General features: G+C 33.3%; 2 pseudogenes; both read left to right on the top strand.

Annotated features, from left to right (window-relative positions):
• Positions 1-5092: 5092 nt before the first annotated feature.
• On the top strand, positions 5093-6253 carry LOC149232569 (photosystem I reaction center subunit VI, chloroplastic-like; annotated as a pseudogene).
• A 7324-nt stretch (positions 6254-13577) lies between these two features.
• On the top strand, positions 13578-15417 carry LOC149232568 (O-fucosyltransferase 19-like; annotated as a pseudogene).
• The last annotated feature ends 2543 nt before the right edge of the window (positions 15418-17960 follow it).

Raw genomic sequence — 17960 nt, 5'->3', positions numbered from 1 at the left:
TCATAGCACATATTCCCTAAGGGTTTGGAACTAATTCATGTAATATTACTTTCAAATTCACCGAAATTATTTTCAGCATGGTTTAAGGAATGTGAAATTACTAAAGTGGTCATAATCATGGTACTATAATATGTAATTCCATTGGATAACATCATTTCCTCTTAGTTTTTCTAGATAGTTTCTTACAATTTTTGTAAGTCCTACTCCTTCATTTTCAACTTTGATTAAAACTAAGGCAACATCTATGTGATCACATCCTCTTCTAAACTATATAGCTAAGTGACCTTCTTTCCAAGGTGTACAACCTATATTGTTCCCTTGTCCCAATCCTCCATGATTGTAGTGAGAGAGTCATGGAATGCTCCAAATGTATTCTTTAGAAATGCAAACATTTTTATAAAATTCTCAAGGTGTTTTTCCGTCATTCCATCCTCTTGTTGAAAATTTGTAATTTCCTTGTAAGTGTTCACTCTCTTCTTCAATTTGAGCATTATTCACCCCAAAATATTCCAAATTTCCTCTTCTTGGTACACCATTTTAACCTCCGCAATGTTACCTTCAAAGATATAGAAATTTTGTAATGATCAACGATGCAATAACTATGATACCTAATGATATATCATTGAGATATTTATAGCCCCGTACTTCATAAACACAAATCCTATGTGGAAGTACATTTCTTATCTCTCTTCTTTGAGTTATGTAGATATATTTACTTTCTAGAGGCTACTAGGCCTTTAATCCTCTACAGTGTACAAGAAATTGTCTTCTCCTCCTAGTTGGAGGGAATTATTTTAATATATCATGCATGATATAATGATAAATAATACTTGTATGATTTAACTAACCTAGAGTAGCTCTCATATTCAATCGCAAACCAAGACAAAACAAACAAACACTTCTTTGTCACTAGCATATGGGTTAAAAACTTAACACTAACATCTCTTTGCTTCCATCATATGGATTGACTTAGGCGAATTTTGAGGTCTAAAATGGGCCTCCTAAGGAAATTATCAGATAATAGTTGAAATATTAAAATAAGATTAGATAACATCATCAAATTTTAGAGGGAAAAAAATAAAAACACTATTTTTTCAACTCATATTTTCAACTTATCTCCCTATGGGTTTACACACATTTTGAGCAACAACACTCGATGGATGAAAATTTTGACTCCCCATCGAGGGAGCACCCATGTGGCATACGTTCGATGGGCCCTGCTACACGAAAATTGATAAATACATGAAAAATCTAATTGCAATCACTTGTTTTCATGTATTTCTCATTTTCCGTGTAGAGGGGTCCATCAACAGTATGCCACATGGGTACTCCTTTGATGAGGAATTAAATTTTTCATCCAATGAGTACTCCTGCTCGAAATTTGATTAAAACCATAGGGAGATAAGTTGAAAATACGCGTTGAAAAAGTATTTTTATTATTTTATTATTTTTTAGTCTTTTTTCTTTTTTTACACAAAAAATAGCGAATCATCCCCCATGGTTTACATCATCATCTTGAATCCTATTGGTTCTTATGAAGTTTATTTTGGTTGTACATCTTTCTTAAGAGGTCCATTTTAAACCTCAAAATTCCCTTAACGAAACTCATCACTTGTACCTATTTATTATAAATATAAGTATGAGTAGTTAACACTTACTCCAACTAGCCCAAGGACAAGTCAACACGTTGATGTAGTCACCTAGGAAAAAGGTAAGTCGAGTAGGTTGAATGAAATACTCAGGAAAGATGAGAATCAACTAGCTTGACTAAATAATTTAACCACATGAGAGAAATGCTTAAGGAATATGATAATTCTCTAGCTTAAGAATTCATCAAACCCACATGAGAGAATCTCTTTGGAAATATGATAATCGACCATGGAATTTCAACACACATAATATCCTTGCAAATAAATAATCATGTAGCCAAAGAAATGGATGAATCAATAACCATGCAAGAAAAATCATGATTCAAAGGAGAGGTACAATCTAAGGGTAAAGATAAAATGTTAGAAAGAAATAAAAAGGTTCCCTAGAGAAATCATTCATCCAACGGGGTAAACGATTAGGCCAACAAAGAAGCAATTAACACTACGAAATGGAAACACTGGTAAACCAAGTTAAATTGACCTAGGTCAATGCCAATTCAACTAAGGGAAATTGCATTCAATGTAGGGAATGAAAATAAAATATGGAGTGAGAAAATACACCCAACAAGCATAAAAACTGAAATTAGCAATTTCCTACACATTTAAATAGATTTGGAATATAACCCATTGATCTCCCTTCTTCAAAATGGATATATAGAAATGGTTAAATAGTTTCTTTGTCAATTTAGTGGTATATGGGGACTATATCCAAGGAAAACCACCTTAAATACCCTTGCAGAAGAATTCCTCCTTGCTAAACAACAAAAGAAACTATTAAACTACAATTTTTCATCATAAATATAGATGAAATAACATAACAACGAATAAATTCACCCATAAGAACTCGTAATTTACCCTAGAAATCCAAATGGGAAAAACAAATTTTTATGGGGGCTCAATCAATTTCATGTGAGCAATCTTTTCTATAATGCATCTCTAAGTTCTATTTTCCTCTTCTCTTGGTAGGAAAAAATACCCCTTGAGAGTTAAATCAGTGGAAGAAATAAGGGGGGCTAGGGGTGGGGGAATTAGTTTGAGACTAGTCACTATCATACTAACATCCATCGAGTATTATTGTGCACTATATCATCAAAGGATAGTGAAATAGTACCCCCTTTGAACCCCATTGCACATGTGCACACACTCCCACACATAGCTTAGGGAGGGCATATCATTAGGTCAACTATGATGGACTACCATACATGACCCTTCAGTTACCCTTTCCCCTTTCTTAGCTTTCTTTGTTATTATATTTTTTCTTTGTAGTTAATTCATTTTTTTTGCTTAACATTTTCCTCACTCAACTTATATATATGTGTTGTCATACAATATTTCTATCTTTAATTATAATCCTACAAATCTTAAGAATCCATTTAAAATCACTAATAACCTTATATCAATTTTTCTTCTTTTTGTTGGCCAAATTAGTGTGAGATTTGATCTAGTGACCTTTCTAGAATGAGTACCTTAACAATACACCCATTCACCCTTAATTCAAATCTCTATGAACTAACAACATTACATTATTTAGAATCATTAACAATTTTATACTAATATCCTTTTTCATATGCAAAATTTTATAATTAAATAATAAATTTTGATGTAATGGATAGTTCTTAAATGTGATAAATTTGAATTATAAAACTTCCTACCCAAAAATGATGTAAAACATTTTTTAAACTCTGACTTCAATAAATATATATAAAATTTATTATTATAAAAAATATTTAATTCTTAAAAAATTATTATATCGTTTTAATTTCCTTAAATAAGTTAATTATATATATAATGCAAGTGCTTTGATGTAAAGAAACGATTTTCCCATATATAATCAACTTAATGAAATTAACTAAATATATATTAACTTTTTAAAATAAATGTTTTTTATATTAATAATTTTAATTTTATATATATTAAAATTATGATATGAGTTTGACAGACACTCCTACCTACTTATTGAGTAAATTTTTTTACGATGGAATTTTTTTAAACTCCTTATGAGCTTTTATAAATATTTATGCTTGTTATTTATTTATTTTTTCTCTAGAGATAAGTTTTTAAAATTATCTTCCAATTTTAGATTAATGGTAAAATAAAATGAAATTAAGTAAAATTATAGAATTACCCATTAAAGAGAAAATGTATTGATTCTTGTCAATTATTGTCGAACTAGATAATGATTTAGGAAAATTATTTGTAGCCATTGTTTATGCCAAATTTTAGAGTTTTGCAAGTCATATTGAATTATTTTGCAAAAGTACTTAATTCATATGTTCATACCCATTTTTTATAATGTATTTGAAAAGATTCCATTGTTCTCAACTTTCAACGTGATGAGTTGGATTATAAAATGACATTAAATAATAATAAAAATGGAACCCACTTTTACTTTTAAATAGAGATTTGGGAGGATTATAATATTTCAACCAATAATATTATATAAGCTATGAGTTTTGAATAAATTCATGATTGTTTAATAGTGAAGGATGAATCTCTCTAACAAGAATCCCAAGATTTGAAAGGCCCAAACTTTAGCAAGAATCTCAAGATTTCGAATGGCCAAACCTTAGAATAGATCCTAAGATTTGAAAGGCCCAATCCTACTAATGGTCATATTCAATTATGATTTTAGCGAATGAATAGCAACCTTGTTAGTTGTTCATTTGATATTACCATTTTTAACTACTAAATAGATCCATTTTATAAAAATTTGGATCGATCATGAGCATAATAACACTTAACCAACCAAATGAAAACTCTAGAAATGAAGCAAAAAATTGTCATGTCGCTTTTATTATTTTTGGTGAACAATGAAAATAACTTTGAATCTAATTAATCTATTTCCATAAGACTTTTTTGTAGCATATAGATGGCCCATGGGTGATAATTTGTGTTTCAACCTTCAAGTTTAGGGTGTATGGTATGGGGTTGCATGATGTGAGTTAGGACATAGACAATCCTTTTCTAGCATTCACAAAAACCCATAATCAAGGTAGTGAGCGCAAAGCTTGTGTTTATCTTAGATTCTATAAACACCATGCAATATTTTCTTATCTTGGAGTTTCATCTTCTTCATAACTTCTTTTATTTTCTTATATATGCAAATTTGCATATATATATATATATATATATGGAAATTTTTATCGCACCAATTAAATTGAGGATTTTAAAATTAGATAGGAAACTCTAATTATGTTGTAAAGTGTTCCCCTTTGAAATCAACTCCCCTCTTTCCCCCCTGTCATCATTGTGCACCATAACATTATAAGTTAGATGATTCAAAAAGGTTCAATCATTCGATCAAGGGAAAGTAGTTACGAATTCATTGCAGAGTTGTATTGGATTCCAACGCATAGGTAAGGACTCATACTGTAATGATCAAGGATTCTATTTGATTAAATTAACATGTCATGGAAATGGTTGCACTAAAAGCTAAAACCAGAATGGGCACAACTACCCATATTCATGGTCCCTGCAGCAATAGCAATGGCTTCAACGGTCGCAAAGTCTTCATCGCTCTGCCTCGCGTGTGCACGCTCGCAATTTCCAAGAGGTAATTTTGCAGTCCCCTTAACCCATTCTTTTCTTTTTGAAGTAAAATACAATGCAATTCTTGATTGATTTTGGAAGAAGAGGGTCAATTCCGTCACTGTGGCCAAGAATGGGGAGAAGAGCATTTACATCAATTAGGAGGACATCAACTACACAACTAGGGCATGGGACTTGTACGGCTTCGACACCCCCTCTCCCTACAACTCCTTACAGGTACCTACACAATTCATTTAGATGTTTTGATTTCTTTGTTGTATGGGAAGGATTGATGATGATGTTATTTCTCCATGTGTGTGGACAGAGAAAATTCTTTGAGACTTTTTCGAAGTCGTTCACTAAGAGAGGGTTGCTGCTCAAGTTCCTTTTGTTGTTTGGAGGAGTGGGCATTGGCCTATGTAGGTGCAAATTCCACCACTGACATTCTTCCCACCATGAGAGGCCCCCAGTAATCCCCTACGTTGGGCCCCAAAGGAAAGATGTAAGTATATGCACATCTTTGCTTTATCTTTGTATCTAGGTACTGCTACTCTAAGAAATTTATTCTTTGTAATACCAATTCTGATCTTCTATATGAAGTTTTGAATTAAAATTAAATATCTCCACAATTATTTCTCAAGTCTGAACCCTCTATGCATCTCTCTTAGAAAAGCACTCAATCAAAACTCCATTTTATTCTTATTTTTTAGGGAATTCGGGTCAAGTGAAAAACACAAATGCTCTGTTTTAAAGGTATTTTTATTCAAATTGCATATTGTTGGACACCTAATCCTCAATGGGTTAGTGTGGAAGCCGAATAAACAAAAGTAGTCCAAGACATCTTGGGATGTGAAACCCAACGATCAAACCATGTACTATAAATGTATATATATTGTTAATAAAAATGTATTCTCATGTTTTAACCTTCAAATAATGTTGTTGCCCATGTGTGTTTAACATGGTATCAGAGCAAGTACGTTCATAATCTGCTTAATATTTTGTGAGCCACCTGTTTTTGTGTGGCATGTGTAGACCTACGCATCGATTATATGCTGGTTGTATATGTGAGATGGTGATGGCACATATATTTTGAAGATTGATTCCTGATAACCTATGGTGCAGTGACAACATGTGTGTTGATCCTCTGCGACGAGTTCCATGCTGTATGCATTTTTTGTGTTGAATGTGTTTTAAAGACCGTAAACTATGCTTTGTTAGTGTTGTGTTGAAGACTTCGTATGCTTCCAATAAATGCTCTCTCCTCAGTGTCAGTCTTTCAATCTTCTATTGGCCTAGTGTTTTCATTAAAAAAAGCTAAAAAATTACTGAACTCTTTGGGCTTGTCTCGCATCTACCATTATGTGACCTTCTGCGACCTGAGATAATGACAGATTATCTGACATGTTGTCATTCCCTGCCAAGCTTGTCTGAGATTTCTTAAATAACATGTTATTGTTAGGCTTCATTTGTATAATTTAAATGGCTCTGCAACATAGTGGGTTCGTATCTTACAGGACCAATGGAGGAAAATTCTAGGTGGGATCTTTCTATAGAAAAGGGACAAAAGGAACTAGAAATTGACATACAAGAATGAGTTGGAGACTGGAAATCTAGAAAGAAAAACAGAGCGATTTCTTCTGACAATTTGCACCACCATGCTGTTTGCTAACAGAAGCATAGAAAAATGATTTTACCAAACAAAGCATTATTTTGATTTGAAAGGGGGCACTAATTCGATGGAGGTCTCAAACATGGGAGCTTGAGAATAATATTACAGTTGTAATTAAAGGTCACCTTTCCTTGAAGCAACCCAGCTCCAAATTCGCCACCACCAACACTTCCACCGGTGGAAACCCATTTCCATGAAGAGTGTTTGCCACTACCTTTCATATTGGTTTGAGGATCTATGACATCAAGGCCAAGTCCCTGAGCCATAAACAACCGTGCCGCAGATATCTTCTCCTCTACTCTTTCTGGTGTGTAAAGATTCTCACTATTTCTCCAGCTGCAATAAACTTGCCCTCATTGTGCGAATATGCTAGGAAATTCAATGCCTTTGGGGTTCTAGAGGCCACAAGGAATCGAACTTGGTGATTTGCATCAACTTTGTACACAACAACGACACACCCAACAAGATAGGCAAAATCTCCATTTGAAAAATTGAAAGCAAAGCCACTACAGTTTCTTGTTGTCAAATCTATAACCTTCTCCAACTCAGGCTTCCCACAAGGATCAAATATATAGGCTTTCTTCTTTAAAAGCCTCATTTTGAATTGTGAGGGTCTTACTCAGAGAAGTGACCTGCGTGAGCATCGTATTTTAAAGAATACGCAATATAAGCAGCCTCTTGTCCGAAGAAAACATTTATCTGCATGATACTAGCACGAGTTGGCCTGCGGAAAATGAAAGAACTACAAAGACATCAAGGAGGATAGATTCAAAACAAATCTCTAGCAGAATTGAAATGACGGTTGTGATTCCTTGTGTGGAGACTATCAACAGAAGACATTCTAAGGCCTCTGCATGATTTAAATCGCAGGTCTGACTTGCTAAATTGTTTAACAAGACTAGAGACCTGGGCTCCATCACTCCCACGGCACCGGCCACCATTAATACATCTATGTAGTTTCTGGCCACTATGCCACTAGCCAGAAGGTGAGTAGTTGTTCCCCAAAGTTTTCCATCATCGGCTCCTGTGTCTACTCTGGATTCAGCAAATCCACATATACTGAAGTGCATATGGTATTAGTTGAATGCCTTTTGAATACCTTCGGTGAAGTTTTTTACATCATTGCAGTCATTTCCAATAAAAAAGGGGTTGAGATTCTTGGGTTTATTATTGAAGGAAGAGGTCGAGCTACCCTTGTGTATATTCTTGTTGTTTGAGCCGTGTCTCCATTGCTGGTATTAGCAGAACCAAGACTGAACTTTCTCTCTTATTGTTTGAACGTGTTATGTCTCCCATCCTTTGCTGAAATATTACTGTGCAAGACATAGATGGGCCATCTAGGCCACGCGTTATCACTTTTTAATTTTCTCTTCTAGAATGAGAGGTTGTACCTGTATATCATTTTTAGGCATATTCAAAAACACTTGACGGACTACTAGTGAGGCTATGGCATTCATTCATGTGCATGTATATAAGCATTAAGGACACACAAGTTCTAGTGTTGTTGAAGTTTCTCTTATGGTATGTCATGTTGTTGTAGCTGAGGATATTTAGTGGTCAAGATCCTCATTGTCCTCACGCTAGAGCGTATACAGGTTCCTTATTTTCCCTATATATACAAAGACCTTGTATCAGTATATAGGTCTGTATCAGTATATTCAAATATGCCATATATCTCCTCATTTTCTCTCATAATGATCTTTATAATATATGAATTATATATGAATAATGCACTGTTGGTTTGAAAAAAATGTCATTATTCTGAATTTTTCATGGCACTCCTGAACTGGAGAAAATGGCGAAAGCTTATGAAGTATTAGAGTTTTTGATAAATTTGATACAGCCTAGTACTAATGACGCAGTAAAAATCAACAAATCCTTTCTATCTGACATTAGAATTTGCCTGCAAAATGTGCAAGAGAATATAGAATTTTTGGAGCTTGAATCTCAGCTTCAACAAAAGGAATTAAAACAAAGGAGTTATTTTGAACATGTTTCTGTTCAGAACATTGAGACTGCAACCCATCAGAAGCAAGTCAATAATTTTACAGCTGGTTCAGATCCAGTGCCCAATAAAGCAGTAGTTATACATGCAGATGCAAAAACTCAGTCTGCACTTCCCAAGCCCATCATCAGACCTTGTGAACAACTTGTCCACAACAAGCACAAAACTAGTCTTGGATATGACAAGGACTTGTCCTTTCACATTCCAAACTACTCAAAGCCCATTCATTTTTAGAGTGCAGGATTCCTTCATGACAGTTCACCTCCAGTTGTTCTAGATTCTGCCCCTCTTCCACATAAACAACAACAACAACAGATTGTGAAATGGAAACATTGTGACCAAGTTGGCCATTTGAAAGATCACTGTTTTGATCTTCATCCATGTAAGCACTGTCATAAAACCACCCATTCTTCACACAGATGCTTCAGAAACAAACGTCATGCAAGAACAAAGATTCATTTTGGATGGATTGCTTGTTGGCAATGGGCATCAATATCCAAGAAGATATTCCAATCACATGTCAGAACTTGTTCGAGAGTATTGAATTGTCTTGTAGTTGAGTTTTCTCCATCATCTCACCTTGTATCTAACAGGGGGGAAATGATGGTCATCTACAAGCTTCAAAGCCACATCAAGCGAGCCAGAGCCACAACCTGCCACACCAGATTAAGTGTTTTAGCCAGAAACAAAGATGCCCATGAGCATGCCTTTAGTTGATAATGTCTCTTCAAAGAACTTGGGACACTTCCTCTAGCAGAAGACTTCAGCTTCTTGCCAGTTTCAGAAGTATTCCAGGAACGAAATTGAGGACACTTCCTCTAGAAGAAGACTTCATCTTCTTGCCAGTTTTAGAAGAGTTTTAGGAATTGAATTAAGCATTTGAGAGTTCTTGGTCATCCTTAAACCATCACAAGTTGAGACTTCCCTTTTCACGTTGAAGTTCTCCCTTTTATGCGGGGTGAGACCTCCCTTTCATGGTTGAAGGTTTCCCTCTTCAAAACAATAGGAGAACTTCCTCTAGCAAAAGACTTCAGCTTCTTGCCAGTTTTAGAAGATTTTCGGGAATTTCACGCAGCATTCCAATGTTGGTGGTCATCCTTAAACCACCGCCCTTTATACGAACAGTTCAGAGAGCACATTCAACCTAGTGTTGCCATGCATTTTTGCACATTTTGTGTTACAGCTCTCCTCTTTGACTCATCCATAACCCTTCGGATTAAGGGGGGGAATGCTAGACACCTAATCCTCAATGGGTTAGTGTGGAAGTCGATTAGACAAAAGGAGTCCAAGAGACCTTGGGATGTGAAACCCAACAATCAAACCATGTACTATAAATGTATTTCTCTTGTTATTAAAAATGTATTCTCATGTTTTATCCTTTAGATTATGTTGCTGCCCATGTGTGTTTAACACATATTTCAAGAATATTTCAGAATCCTATGAACATCAATCTGGTTAATTGTTTAACCTTGTTGATATCCCAGAATCTCATGAACTGCAACAATGAAGTCAAATAATCTACCTGGTTTCTATCCTTGGAATTATGAGATATTTACAAAATCTACAATTGGAATAAGCTCAACAGTTTATCTTTCCATATCTAGTTTATCTTCATGTTTTAGTTTTTTCCTCAAGACATCTGAATAAGCATAACATTTTAATTTATTAAAACACATAGTTGGGCAGAAAAGAACAAAGACCATATAAAAACAGAAGAAAGAAAGTTGCAGAAGAATGTGGTTCACAACTATGGTTTTGTTGGCTACTTTAGTTTCATATTTATACTTAAATTGTTGGATTGTTTATGTTTTTTTCATGTTTATATGGTTAGTTATGGTTGAATTGCAGAATATTTGACGAAGATGAGATTTTCCATAAAAATACATATTATATGAGGAAATTTTATTGTTTTGTTTTCTACCTTAATTCTATATTTGTGATTAGTATTTTTTTGGATAGCTCATGTTGGCTTTCATGTTTAGATTGTTAATTATGAGTGGATTACAGATCCGTTCACCAAGAGGGGGTTGTTGCTCAAGGTCGTTTTGTTGGTGGGAGGAGGGACATTGGCCTATGTGTGTGTCAATGCCACCAATGACATCCTACCAATCATGAGAAGCCCCCAACAAACCCCTATATTGGGTCCAAGAGGAAAGATCTAAGTATCTTCACATTATTTCTTTATCTCTATATTTAGGTACTACTACTCTCAATGATTTATTCTTTGTAAAACCAACTCTACTCTTCGATATCAAATTATGAATTCCAATTAAATGTCTCCACAATTATTTCCTGAGTCTCAAGCCTCTATGCATCTGTCTTAGCACAACACTGCATCAACACTGCATTTTCTTATTTTTGAGGGAAATTGGGTCAAAGTGAAAAACACAAGTGTTCTATGTTTAGGGTATTTTTATTCAGATTGCATATTTCGAGAGTATTTCAAAATTCTATGAACATCAATCTGGTTAATTTTGTTTAGTTTTTTCCACAATACATCTCAATAAGTATAGAATTTTAATTCATTCAAACACATAGTTGGGAAAAAAAGAACAAAGAACATAAAATAACAGAGGAAAGAAAGTTGCAAAAGAATGTGGTTCACAACTATTGTTTTGTTGGCTACTTTAGTTTCATATTTATAATTAAATTATCATATTGTTTATGTTTTTTTCATGTTTAGATGGTTAATTATGGTTGAATTGCATATTTAAGAATATTTGGCGAAGATGAGCTTTCTCATAGAAATGCATCTTATATGAGTAAATTTCATTGTTTTATTTGCTACTTTAATTCTATATTTGTGCTTAATATTTTTTTGGATAGCTCATGTTCATTTTCATGTTTAGATTGTTAATTATGAGTGGATTCTAGATTTCACAATACTATGGAAATTTAACCGTCATGAGTTTATTCATAAAAATACAAACTCATAAAAATATGTGTTATATATGAAAGTTTCAAATAAAAAGAGATTAGAGTATAGATTTTGATAATGCAAAAAGTTTTGTGTGAACCATATGCTTTGCTGAACAATTTTCTCCATTTCCATATGAAATTATTCAAAATCTTAAGAGCTTGAATCTTTATCCATATCTTCTCATTACAAGCAACACACCCTTATGTCAGAGGGGGATATTTTCTTTATCTACATTCCATCTACGCAATTGTAATGCAATAGCATAAAATTCTAAGATGATGATTTTTTTTCACTAAATTCTATATTCAGAATTCTTGTAGGATGTGAGTTTATGAGAATTGTTGTTTTCTTTTAATTCCATCTTCACAATTATGGTTGTATTTTTTGTAACATATCAGTTTATCAGGATTGATTTCTTCTCTGAATTCCATCTCCACAGCTAAAGTAGCTTATAAATTTATGAGGATTGATGTTTTTCCTTCAATTCCATCTTCACAATTGTAGTAGTATAAAAGTTTATGATAACTATATATAGTTTGAGTTATGTTAGGAATATGATTGAAATTGAAGAATATACTTTGATGGGAAGAAAATTGTACTCAGTAGTTCAAAATATACATTTCATCTCATATATAGATTTGAAAAAGTGATTTATCGACCACATTTTTCATTTGTATTTGTAGTTATGCTATTTTGATCAAGGTTCCTCCAAGCAGAGCCATTGCGCATTACGTCGTAACACGTTCCCTTTTGAAATCAACTCCCCTCTTGCCAACCTGTCATCATTGTGTGCCATAATATTATATAGTGGATGATTGAAAAAGGTTCAATATGGGGAAAGTAGTACTCAAAATAGATGCATCAATGAAAAATGAACCTCCCAAATAGTAGGAACTTAGAGATCTCATAAATAGCATCCTTGGGAAGTTTGCCCAATGAATTTGGACTTACTTGTGCCTCTAGACCACAAGGCAAATGCCAACTCCAAAAATATTGTCAGCTCCTTTTATGTTACTGATATTAATAGCCTTACATTGAACAAATAAAATATTTCATGCATAGCTTCTCTTGAAATCTTTTACAGGCAGCCTTAAATTAATATGCCCGAAATACTATATATGTCATGTCATCTGATCACATGATGCGTGACCATTGGCATACCACCCAAAAACACTGCATTATGAAAATTCTTAGCAATGCTATACTCAATGTAACCCCTATTAGACATTTTTTGTAAAATTATAGACGAAATGAAGAATTGACTCAGGTAGAAATATGATCTATCTTATGAAAATGTCACTAAATATTGAGGTATTTTTTTTGCTATGCACCCTAGATACACCGAACAGAAACTAATACACATCAAATCTTTTACTAATCCCCTCTAATTTTATCATTGTCCATTTTTCTCTGTCAAATAGATGTCTGTCACAAAAGGGAAGAGATTTCTTATGCTTGTAGTCACACAATTTTGTATGAAATGATTTTCAATTAGTGTTACAATAATCAGTGTGAGAACAAAGTCCATTCGAGAGACCGTTCTTGTTATTATACTGAACCTTGGTCACTGTAGTCTCATTGAATTTCTCCTTGTTGTACTAACACAGAGTTTCACCCTTGACAGTGAGACAAAACTCCCATTTTATATTGCCACTCATGTGCTATGAAATCTCAACACAAATCCTTACTTCCTATTGGTATTTCTGATGGTTTTGAAATCTAACCCTTTAACAAGATTTAGAAAGGAAAGAAGAGAGTTCATATGTATTCTTTCATATTCTCTGAAACTAAATGAGAGACAAGCAAATGGCAGTGGGATTGCCATGCCAGACACAACAACCAATTCATTGCTTATTGTATGGTTGATATTGTCATTGGCATTGCCTTATTCAATAAAATTATATATCCACTCTTTGAACAAAAGTATGCATATATGAGTGATGCTTGGCCATACTATTGAGGAAAGAATCAAATCTTGTTCTTCCTTCTTTGGATCACACCTCCTTTTGGACTGATCCAAGGTTTTCTTACTCGAATGCCTTTCCTTTGGATGTCAATCAACATTTAACACTAACTCAAATATTTCAAACCATCTTGACGATCTTAATCTCATGTTTTGTGTAGTGACTTTGAAGATATATTTGATTGGAATCATTTTACTAAAACATTGAAAGAAGATGTCAGAATTGTGAAATCTCTACCGGCATCTTATGCGAAAATTGAGCCTTTACAAAAAGCCCCAATATCATGGTCAAAGGTTGGATCACTAACACTTCAATTCTTTTAGTGTTTAGAGTTTGATCTTGTAAAGTTGGTCAATATCCCAAAGAATGCTCCAAGTTTCTTATTGCACCATGTATTATTTGGATACAACATACATACTACAAGGAAGAAATGCTCCCCTTGTTGAAGAAGCATAAGGTTATACACTTTACTCATACAGATTCTCGACTTGCAAATAATGGACTTCCTAATTCCATTCAAAAGCTGAGATGTCGTACAAACTATCAAGCCTTGAGGTACACAAAGTCTATAGAAGAGCTTGGGAAGAAATTGGTGGCTAGGATGAGAAATAATGGGAAGCCTTACATTTCCCTTCATCTAAGGTAAGAAGAAAAACAATAAATTATGATGTTAACTTAGATCAGGTTCAATAAATTGAACCTGTACATGTTAAGTTCTTAAAATTTGTGAAGTCATAATATTGATGTATGTAAAATGAACTAAAAATCATGTGTGTTATCAACAATACACATTTAAATCTTTTATCAGGTTAGAACAAGATGAACTAATTCATAGCAATTAATCGTTTTCTATCTGTAACGATGTAGATATGAGAAGGACATGTTAGCATTCACTAGTTGTGCACACAACCTTACATTGGATGAAGCAGAGGAGCTGCATGAAATGTGATACAATGTAAAGCACTGGAAGGAGAAGGACATTGATGCTGAAGAAAAGTGGAAGCAGGGAGGCTGTCCTTTAACTCCACGTGAGACTGCTCTTTTCTTGAAAGGCTTGGGCTATTCACCAACAACAAACATTTACATTGCAGTAGGGGAAATTTATGGGAATGGCAGCATGAGAGCTCTACAAAATGAATTCCCAAATGTATTTTCACATTCAACTCTTGCTACAGAAGAGGAGCTTGAGCCTTTTAAAAACTATCAGAATAGACTTGTTGCATTGGACTATATTTTAGCACTAGAGAGTGATGTGTTTTTGTATACTTATGATGGAAACATGGCAAAGGTTGTTCAAGGGCATAGATGGTTTGAAGGTTTCAGGAAAACTATAAATCCTGACAGGTAAGAGTTTTACCCATTTTACTTACCAACTTAAAGGAAATGATTGGTATTTTTCTTTGATTAAAACAATAATTGGTAGAAGGAATTTTTCATGCTATACAACAATATAAAAATGAATGGCACCTATAATGATTGTGATTTATTCTATCATTAGGGAAAATATGATCAAATTGATAGACAAAATGGATCAAGGAAAAATTTCTTGGAATAAATTTGCATCCAAAGTGAAGGCCACACATTTTAACCGAGTTGGAGCTCCTTATCGAAGAGAAGATGGTGATTTCCCAAGACTGGAGGAAAAATTCTATGCCAATCCCCTCCCTGGTTGTATATGTTAAAGTCATAACGAAAATCAAATACTACTAAAGGAACAATACCATGCATAATAATATCCCAACTATATATTAGATTACAGATCATATAGTATTGTACTATAAATTGCAGCACAAAGGTGAATTGGTTTTGGTCTAATTATTCGCATGAAGGGCTTGACGATGGGTGTTCACTAGCTCAATGGAGATGTACATGTAGGACACGATTTTGATCACCAATTATCTGCGGTGTGGAGCTCAGCTAACCATGCTTCCGTCAAATATATTGGAAAGGGTTAAAGGAGAAAGTAATAAGAAATTATCTTTCCTTATCAATACAAATTCTTACTTCCTACTGGTATTTCTGAGGGTTTTGAAATCTAACCCTTTAACAAGCTTTAGAAAGGAAAGCAGGGAGTTAATATGTATTCTTTAATATTCTCTTAAAATGAATGAGAGAGAAGTTGTTGGCAGTGGGATTGCCATGCGAGACACAACAACCAATTCATTCTTTGTTGTATGGTTGATATTGTCATTGGCATTGTCGCAATCGATGAAATTATATATCCATTATTTGGACAAAACTATGCATATATGAGTGATGCTTGACCATAGCTATTGAGGAAAGAATTAATTTTTTTATAGCCATTTACAACAAATCGACACAACCACCCTTTTCAAACTGCTAATTAAACTGTTTGTTAGAATGTTGCATGATTTAGTATAATTTCACTAATATGATATCTTCCTAGCAATGCAAACCTAAATATGTTTCTATTGCCAACCGTTTCCATACTAGTTGGGAAGCCTCATAATTTATGAGGTTGATTGATCCTTCGTGGTGGGCATTTAGGAAGTCTTTCCAACAGCCACCAAAATTTGAAGTCTGAGAAAAAATAACAAGTTTTTTCACATCAGGGATTTGAAAATGCAAGAAACATATACGAGAGTGTGAAGGAACATCAGATAAATTTACACTACCTAATTATCTGACGCATTTATAGCTTAAAAATCGATGAAATTTAGATTCTTGTTTCACATTATTATGTTTCTTGCTCAAACACTACTCTATAGATTTTCTACTTTTACATTTTCTACTTTTGTTAATATCATATGTTTTAGTTTTAATTCTCATCAAGCTTGCATAGAATATATCTTCATCCGTATATTATTTTTTATCTACAAAGAACTCCTAGAGCCCAGTCTCAATTGAACATTGATTGATCTTTGCACATCATGAGGTATAGCCCAATGAAATCCTCTAGTCCATTATTTTCAGTAACATGTCAAGATCTGATCACAACTTGCATAGGATGTTACTAAATAAGTCGTGTGCACGTTTCTACTCTTCATGATAATACCTAATCTTATAACAAAAAATTTCAAAATAAAGCGAAAGGTAATCAAAATTCAACACAAGTATTTTTGATTTGATAGAATGGTAGAGAAACATTTTACAATCTTATCATTGCTAGGATATTGATGTTAAATCCATTCTATATTAAATAATTTTTTATTAATTTAAAATTGTTATTTAAACAAAGATTGGTTGGTTAGATTTTCCATGATAGAAAATTGGAAAAGTTTAAAATCATAAAATGTTTAGTATTTTTCTTTATGAAAATGTAGTTTTATTCAACTTTCATTAATTGTAAAAATTTGGATGAAGACACAATGCACATAGGTTTAAAGTATTACTTATTTTGATAAAAATTATATTTATAACACAGAGTCACTTGTTTTTCATTAGCTTTGGTGGCAATTGTTTTATAAATGAAATTGTGTTTATAAATAATGTAATCAATAAAACAAACAATTTTTTTTATTAATATCATTATATTTACAAATAGTTTATATATAAATTACAATTAAAAATTGATTTAAGACTATCATGATGAGAACTGCATCACATAGGTTTAAAGTATTACTTCTTTTTATTTATTGTTGCTTGCACTCAAGAAGATGCTCTCCAACAGGTCTACTTCTTTGTACAATGTTTCCTTGCTTAGATGCAAGTTGATTTTATTTTCTTGGCTTTAAATCTTCTTCTTCACCCTCGTTGTCATCTTCATTTTCATCTTCCTTGTCCTCATTGTCTTCCTCACCAATGTACTCTAATTCATCTAGTTGGGATGATTCTTTAGTAAATCATGACACATCAAGTGGAATTAATTCAAAGTCCTAACATAAACTAATGCCATATGTAATTTATTATGAAATGTTTGATTTAAATCATTTACTTATAAGGGTTCCAGAATCTTAATGAAGAACATTTTCATAAATCCTTCACTTTCACCATATCCTGGTTAGAATTTACCTGAAACATAACATATGATAAAAAAAAATTAAAACGAGTAAAGAAACAAAATTGCATAAATTTTCACTTCTTTCTTCTATATTATTGTTTCTTATGTGATTGCCTTGCGACGTTTCCTTTGCAACATGTGGTGCAAATTCTAGTTATACGAAGATTTTAAAATTGCGAGAGTTTGATTGTTAAAAGGAAGGATAAATACTTGTCAGTTTTAACCACTAATTATAATAATTAAAATCTTTCATGATTAATTTAT

Source organism: Pinus tabuliformis, chromosome J, assembly GCF_031772625.1.
Source record: "Pinus tabuliformis cultivar Carrire ecotype Pingquan chromosome J, CPIR1, whole genome shotgun sequence".
Classification (NCBI taxonomy): Eukaryota; Viridiplantae; Streptophyta; class Pinopsida; order Pinales; family Pinaceae; genus Pinus; species Pinus tabuliformis.
The sequence above is the reverse complement of the archived record's forward strand: the minus strand, read 5'-3'. Positions and strand labels throughout refer to the sequence as shown.